The sequence below is a fragment of the Tachypleus tridentatus genome, chromosome 3 (genome assembly GCF_004210375.1).
Source record: "Tachypleus tridentatus isolate NWPU-2018 chromosome 3, ASM421037v1, whole genome shotgun sequence".
NCBI classification, from domain to species: domain Eukaryota; kingdom Metazoa; phylum Arthropoda; class Merostomata; order Xiphosura; family Limulidae; genus Tachypleus; species Tachypleus tridentatus.
Genome location: NC_134827.1, coordinates 110,903,869 through 110,911,971, shown reverse-complemented (window position 1 = coordinate 110,911,971; position 8,103 = coordinate 110,903,869).

The window sequence follows — 8,103 nt, the reverse complement described above, 5'->3', positions numbered from 1 at the left end:
GTAACGGAGAATGCACCCTGGTCTAACAAGTGGTCCCCTTTCGTCGGCTTGTGAAATGTCCCGCCCGTTTTCACTCAGTGATAGCTGTGATAAAGATTACGTGATATCTCGTGCAAGCCGAAAGTGTAACTGTTTATTTGAATCTGCTGTCCAGTCATTGTGAAACATATTCGATAGTACAAATTCTTATGTGTTTTACCTCTATTTTCATGACTCAGTTCCTGTTGCCACAAGAGTGGGGGTCAAATTGTGCTATTTGATCAGGAAGAAGTAGCCCAAGACTTAAAATTGATTAGTTGACTTTTTATATTAGTGATGTCGAGAAAACCCACTTGTAGAGAAATATATATGTGAAAACGGCTCGTTTGGGTTGAGAAAATATTTTACGTAGAGGAGCAAACAACGTTTCGACCTTCTTTGTGAACCTGACGATGATCGAACGAGCCGTTTTCACATATATATTAGACTTTTTATATTGTCTATCACTTGAAAGTTAGAGGTCGCTGTGTGCAGATAACTCTTGTGTGACGTTGCTCGAAATTTTGAAAGAAACAAAGAAAACGATTTTATACTCGACACAAATTAATTATTGAAATTTCAACAATTTTCTAATAACTACTATTAGAAGAGTTACTAAAAATATTTACAATAACAGTTAATAGTAAATAGGCTTAATAACAACTAATAATAAATAGTCTTAATAACAATTAATAATAAATAGTCTTAATAACAATTAATAGTAAATAGTCTTAATAACAATTAATAGTAAATAGGCTTAATAACAATTAATAGTAAATAGGCTTAATAACAATTAATAGTAAATAGTCTTAATAACAATTAATAGTAAATAGTCTTAATAACAATTAATAGTAAATAGTCTTAATTACGAGTACCAAGTGAACTACATAAAGCTTGTACGACCACCCTACTTTAGGTCATTAGTTAAGAAGCTACAATGTTGGCAACTCTTTCGGCCGTTACGCTAAAAACGCCTGACGGAATTACTAATATGGGTTAAAACTACATGAAAGAGGAAAACACTCTGAACACGTATTTGGTTCACTTGAGTACAATGTAGGAAGTTACTTCATAAGAAACAAATATATATTTGGTGCACTGGAGTACAAAGTGTGAAATTACTTTGTGAAAACGAATATATATTTGGTGCACTGGAGTGCAATGTAGGAAGTTACTTCCTGACAAACGAATATATATTTGGTGCACTGTAGTGTAATGTAGGAAGTTATTTCCTGACAAACGAATATATATTTGGTGCACTGTAGTACAAAGTGCGAAATTACTTTGTGAAAAACGAATATATATATGGTGCACTGGAGTACAATGTAGGTAATTATTTCCAGAAAATGAATATATATTTGATGCACTGGAGTACAGTGTTATGACGTTAATAAACCTGAATTGTTGACAGTGCGAGAGTTCTGTTTTGAATTACGACAACACAGAGATAACATATATCTAGTTTTATCTTCGTTTTTAGAATGGAACAGTATGCAAGTTGAAATACAACTTTTTATTATATGTTTATTACTGATCTCAACTGTTATTAATCAATCCAGAGATAAAAATGTACTCTTAAGACGGCAGAGATAAGAACAAATGTGTCACAAAGAATCAGTTACATAATTTTATCACAAGCTTTCCAAGACGACTTTCAATATAACTTTTGTCTATTTTGATAATCAAATACATTGTTTAAAAAAACTGTGAAATCTCAACACATTTTAAAATATTTAAATGGTTACAACTTTCAAATGTTATTTTTAGAACAATCGTACAGAACGACATTTATTTTGAACTTCTTTTACAGCTACAAGATTTTTAATGCGCCCCCTATGGATGATTTCTTTTCAGCGAATATAAAGAGTTAACGATATTCAAACCACTTGTCTCACGAAGAACGGTAGTCAAAATTAGTTTATTACTGATTATTTATATCAGTTAAATAGCTGAATATAAATACAATATTATTGAGAAAAATGTGCAGTTTGCATGACTTTCATTGAAAAGTTTGGGTTTTTTCGGTAAATGTGCAGTTTGCATGACTTTCATTAAAACGTTTGGGTTTTTTCGGTAAATGTGCAGTTTGCATGACTTTCATTGAAAAGTTTGGGATTTTCGGTAAATGTGCAGTTTGCATGACTTTCATTAAAAAGTTTAGGTTTTTCGGTAAATGTGCAGTTTGCATGACTTTCATTAAAAAGTTTGGGTTTTTTCGGTAAATGTGCAGTTTGCATGACTTTCATTAAAAAGTTTAGGTTTTTCGGTAAATGTGCAGTTTGCATGACTTTCATTGAAAAGTTTGGGATTTTCGGTTTCTGATGCTTCACCGATTTTTGACGTCCTGAACGTTGCTTTTGCAGTTTATTTTCATTCCAACAGATGTCGCGTAAGTATATAACCAGAACTAAGCTTTAATCGACAAAATTCGAAGAATTACTTAAATTTGTCATCATGAACAACCACTTTGTCTTCAACGTGATGACAAGAAACCCATTTGAAGACGCAAGAAGGTCGAAACGTTGTTCTCTGCCTTGTTAGTAAAAATGTTAATATTCATACCAACCGTTCTTTGATATCTTCAATGGCCAGCAATATGACCAAATAGATGGCGAGACAGTGGGGTCACTTTTAGGGCCGATTGTTGCTAACAGTTGTTCTTCGTCTCTAGAACAGAGCCTGGTTAGATACCTGTTACACTGAATAGAAGCCAGCTTTATACAGAAGGAATATTGGTGGTACGTTTTAGTGTTTAGTAGCTCTACGTACATCAACCAGGTTTTTTTTTTTTTTAATTATTATTTAAATTAAAAAATTTTAACACTAATTTTACTTTTGAAACCCTAAATCGATAAATTGACTTTTATGATATTTAAGTCAACAGATGAGGTAACCACAACTTCTGTTTATCGTAAAAAAACATATGGAGGCTTAAATACTCGTTTCAATAGTTTTATTTCAACTTCCTTTAAACGTAGCGTTTAATCCCTGCCGCACCAAACATCCTCGCCCTCCCAACCGTGGGAGCGTTATAATGTGACGGTCAATCCCACTATTTGTTGGTAAAAGAGTAGCCCAAGAGTTGGCGGTGAGTGGTGATGACTAGCTGCCTTCCATCTAGTCTTAAACTGCTAAATTAGTTACGGCTAATGCAGATAGGCCTCGAGTAGCTTTGCGCGAAATTAAAAAATAACACAAAAAACTTTAAACGTAGCCCAATACCCAGTCTTCTTGATATAAAACGTAACATTTATTCTAACTACCTCTCTCTTCACACCAAAATGATCTAACAGAACATTCTAATGAACAACGGCTGTCTCTTGCATTTTGTTCAAGCCCAACACGTAAGTTTAACTCCCCAAATAAACCATACACAAATACCCATTGAGATTGACCGTTCCTTAGATAAGAAAAGTTTCCCACTGAAGTCACAAACTTTAAGAATAATTAAAACATTTTATCCACAAGTTCAATTACAAACGATATTTAAATATATTTTCAAAATATAAGATCTATTCCGATCTACAGACCTATTACTTACCGTTATGTGTTCCAACATCGTGTATACATACACATACACCAATTACAACTGCAAGCATGTGATAGCATGAAATTGTTTTGTTTTTGAATTTCGCGCAAAGCTACTCGAGGGCTATCTGCGCTAGTCGTCCCTAATTTAAAAGTGTAAGACTAAAGGGAAGGCAGCTAGTCATCACCACCCACCGCCAACTCTTGGGCTACTCTTTTACCAAAGACCGTCACATTTTAACGCCCCCATGGCTGAAAGGGCATGTTTTGTGCGACCGGGATTCGAATCCGCGACCCTCGGATTACGAGTTGATCGCCTTAACACGCTCGGCCATGCCAGGCCCGACAGCACGAAATAGAACTGGTAACGCCTATCAAATCTACCAGAGTACACCATCCTCATACGTGGTGAAAACACCAACCACCCTGTCTTGATTACGAATTGCAAAGTTATCTCACCTGGATCTTCCAATATTAAACAATTAATTAAATAAAGTTCGTCTATTACAAATGAACTCCAACTTTAAATAATAACACAACTTCACTGTGATTAAGTCTGTTCTGAATATTTGTATAATTATTGCATTCTTTATTTATTTTAAATCATTTAATACTTTTATTGTGTATTTTAATGATTTTGTCAAATGATTAAACTTTATAAATATTTGTACCTAATAATCTACACTCGTGATGACGAGAAATTCACTTGAAGTAAAAATGTATTCTCAAGACAGCTGGTATGGGTGTTAAAACTTTAATTAAAATATAGTACAGGACAACGTTTTGACCTTCTTCAGGTTAACCTGAAGTTAAAACACGTAATTTTCTTAATAAAAGCATAAATGTTATTTTTATCAGTTAATTTTCTATGACACTGTAATGTTCTCATGGTGTGTTGTCCTTCTGATGAAAAAACACACCTTTAAACAAAGTATATATAGTCGTATTGTAGCAACAACAGAAGAAAAACCCAACCCATAGATATTTATCTGTAAAGTATTGATCTCGTTTCGTATCGATTATCTTTAATTAAGTTACTGCCAGTTAATAATATTATTTTTATTGTGTATGTCTTGTTTCATATGAAATCTCTACACCTTACTGACGTAGCTAAGTTTCTACTGACTATGTTAATAAATTCGAGATTATACAACCCATCCTTTTCTTATCAATACCCCCTTCTTACAGTGCAGCAGTCACTCGAAAACAATAAAGCACTGCTGACCTAGGTACGCCAATTCAAGTTTCCTATTATTCAACCCTCACACTGTCTCTGGTGCCTAGAACTTCCCTTCCAAAAGAACAGTTTTCTTCCAACAAGAAAAAAACGAAACTGACCTAAGAACGTGACGTCATTAGCTTCTCTCCAATGTCTAAACAATGCTGTCAGTTAAACAATCGTGTATGTGCTGTTAACAATATTGTTAGTTAAATAATTGTTTGTTGTTTAATTGTCGTTGCGTCTAAACAATGATGCCCATTATGTTTTGGTGAAATGTTAAAAATCTCGAGTTATATAGAATGACGTATTTAGCTACGTCTTCATCCTGAGGGTAGTTAACAAGGGTGATAATAAGGAACTCTAGGCACTGAAAAGCCCAAAGTCTAAAATATTATTACGCAGAAATGAGTGAGGCATAACCGATTTATCTATTACTTCATGCCCCCTGCTAGTACAGCATTATGTCTTCATAAGAACACACACACATTATTACTTCATAAAGCTGTCGTACTAAAGTAGAATGTTTCACAGCCCCATCTATATTTCACAATAAATATGTATTTTTCTAAGTACATCATATAACTTAAAATTTACGTTTTAAATCCCGAAAAAAGCACCCAAAACAGTAGGCCTAAGGTTTATTATAAACATCGCATCACAGAGTTTAAACTTAAAAATTAATTTCAAGTACCGTCATTAATTAAGTCTAAGAATCAAAAGAAAAATATTTTATCCACAAAAATAATAGAAAACCTAAAACACGTGGAAACCTAAAAAAACATGTAAATTATTGCCACTAACAAAGATATTTCAAAACTTCGAAATTTTTACGCTAAGTCAAGTGAATACTGAAAACGTAAAACACTAAATAAAACGGAATTCAAGGCAGCACTCACGAACATACGAGGTCTGTTAAAAAATTACGCGGACTGTTTGAATTGCGCGGCTCCAGGAAATCCGCTTGGTGTCGCTAGGTTCGCACAGATCAGCTGATTACGACGCCATTTCCCGATTGCAGATATCTTCATTTGTGTATTAGCTACGCGGTTTTAAGTGAAGTGCGATTTTTTCGTTTGGCGGATTTCAGAATGAATGACCTGAAGGAGCAACGACTTGCTGTAAAATTTTGTGTTAAACTTGGAAAATCTGCGACTGAAACTTTTGCTATGCTTAACACGGCTTACGGCGATGTTGCTATGAAGCGTACGGCATGTTTCAAGTGGTATGAACGTTTTAAGGATGGTCGACAGTCCATTGAAGATGATAAGCGTCCTGGACGTCCTTCCACATCAACTGACGACCCACACGTTGACAAAATCAACACCCTGGTGCGGGCAAATCGACGTCTGACTGTCAGGAAGCTTGCTGAAGAGTGTGAGATATCAGTTGGATCTTGTTACGAGATTTTAATCAAAAAATTGAAAATGCACCGCGTTGCTGCGAAATTTGTGCCTCAGAACTCGTGAGGTTTTGGCCAAACACTCGATCACTGTTCTTCCCCACCCACCCCTACTCACCTGACCTTGCTCCTTGCAATTTTTTCTTGTTCCCCAAACTCAAAAGACCCTTGAAAGGAAGAAGATTTGAGACGATTCCCGAGATTAAGGCAAATGCGACGAAGGAGCTGGAGGACATTACAAAAGAAGCGTACCAGGACTGTTTCAACAAGTGGAAACACCGTTGGGATAAGTGTGTGCGTTGGGGAGGAGAGTACTTTGAAGGGGTCCCAGACCTGTAACTTCTAAATAAAGTACATTTTGTTTTATGACGTCAGTCCGCGAATTTTTTGAACAGCCCTCCTATACGTACATAACATACCAATATCAGACGAACAAAGCACTTCTAAGAGACAGTTGGATTTTATATAATTTAAGCTATTGAAAATAGTTAAGGATGAGCCGATAAACGAACTGCAAATTGTTGATGGTTGTAAAATCGACAACCATTTCAACATACTTATTCCAATTACAAAGCTAAGCCTAAAACTAAAAACAAACGTTTACGAGTTGTTTTTTTCTTTCAGTGTGTGACGTTCATATAGTCTCAAACATTATTTTACTATATTTTCATAATATACTGCGTATTAATATTCTAGGGTTAAAGAACGAGCTACCAACAATTCTACTAAACATTATCAAAACAAATTAACAGTACATAATTTCTGTAGTGCATGTTGATGTATAGAACACGTATTAACACTAGAAATAAACGATTTTATAATTGTAGTTTTTATTTAATCAGACACTCAACGTTTCGCTTTACAAAAGTTTTAGTTTGTGTTTTAGTAGACGCTCCTAAAGAAGCTGTAAAGCGAAACGTTGAGTGTCTGATTAAATCAACACAACAACTGGGTGTTACAAGGTCGTTTATTTCTAGTATTAAACTGTTAACATAACTGTATTAATTACAAGACCTGACAAAGTTTCACACTAGTGATGTCGAAGTGTTTCCACTTACCTGATTTGACAGTGGGCTGCCCGGTCGTAAATAGTATTTATTAATAAGATACTGCTGTTTGCTATGAAGAACACACACTTCCTCATGTGTTAAAAATATTTTATTGTCAAAAAGAAATCTATGGAACAAATTAATTTAGAAAATTTAAAGACAGAATAAAGAAATGTTCACATATTATTAATACTGTCCTCATTATTACACACGTGACATCTCTCATAAGTCTAATTTGTTCAAATTATTGCTGCCTATTTATCGGCAGCTTCGAAGGAACCATAGTTCGAGACTCTGTTTGATACACTGCACTTTTGGTTTGAATTTCGCGCAAAGCTACACGAGGGATATCTGTGTTAGCCGTCCCTAATTCAGCTGTGAAAGACTAGAGGGAATGCAACTAGTCCTCACCATCCAAGTCCAACCAACCCTTGGGCTACTCTGTTACCAACGAATAGTGGGATTGATCTCAACATAATAACGATCCCACACCTGAAAGGTGAGTATGTTTGATGGGACAAGGATTCGATTCCACAACCTTCAGGTTGCAAGCTAAGTTGCTCTGACCACCCAACCATGTTTGACTGTTTCACACTTTAGCTCTGAACGACTCCTGAGTGTCGATCGGAAATTGCACAGAATGTGATAAAACGTTGGTGTTAAGGCGTGCGACTCGTAATCTGAGGGTCGCGGGTTCGCATCCCCGTCGCGCCAAACATGCTCGCCCTTTCAGCCGTGGGGGCGTTATAATGTGACGGTCAATCCCGCTATTCGTTGATAAAAGAGTAGCCCAAGAGTTGGCGGTGGGTGGTGATGACTAGCTGCCTACCCTCTGGCCTTACACTGCTAACTTAGGGACGGCTAGCACAGATAGCCCTCGAGTAGCT